The following is a 609-nucleotide window of genomic DNA, read 5'->3' as shown; positions in this document are numbered from 1 at the left end:
ATAATAGTGAGGGAAGTTTTTGAGAAATCATTTATTGAAAGTTAGCCAACAAATAACATAAAAATATAAATCTCAATCAGCAACTACAGTATTATAAGTGACCAAAATTAATTTGATGTTTGTGAATATTTCCCATGCAAATATTAGTCAAATTGTAGTGTACCCTTAATCATTACTGATGATGCTACCTTCACAAACCCATATTCTCAGTGTAATCAGTCGTTACACAAAACCTGATGTGATTACCTAGAATGATTTTCTAACATTATATGACATGCAATATGCTCATCACCCGATAGATCCTGAAATGAGAGTGTTTCTGTAATCTGTCATAATCATGGGCATGGATCATCACTCTGAAATAATGTAGACTTCAATGAATCCTGACACTCAGAGTTTTGTTATCGAATGTCACATGCTAGTGAAATTCATCAATGCAAATTCCATCTGATGGTGACCAATCTCCAATTGGATGTTCAGTTGACATCAGCAAACATTTAGTATGATACTTATTGATATTAGTTTTTATAATAGTTTTATTGATATTACACAAATACATGATATAATAATTATCAAATATAGTATATAAGTACTAAATATATGATTTTA

The 609-nt window shown here is 29.9% G+C and overlaps 1 protein-coding gene across 1 annotated transcript in view; it reads left to right on the top strand.

Moving 5' to 3' along the window:
• The window catches only part of LOC119586117 (high affinity cAMP-specific and IBMX-insensitive 3',5'-cyclic phosphodiesterase 8A-like), a gene marked incomplete in the record, with an annotated part of 15,950 nt that overhangs the window by 11,522 nt on the left and 3,819 nt on the right, over positions 1–609 (top strand).

This window comes from Penaeus monodon, chromosome 21 (genome assembly GCF_015228065.2).
Source record: "Penaeus monodon isolate SGIC_2016 chromosome 21, NSTDA_Pmon_1, whole genome shotgun sequence".
Taxonomy (NCBI): domain Eukaryota; kingdom Metazoa; phylum Arthropoda; class Malacostraca; order Decapoda; family Penaeidae; genus Penaeus; species Penaeus monodon.
Note: the sequence above shows the minus strand (reverse complement) of the source record. Positions and strands in the feature narration are given on the sequence as shown.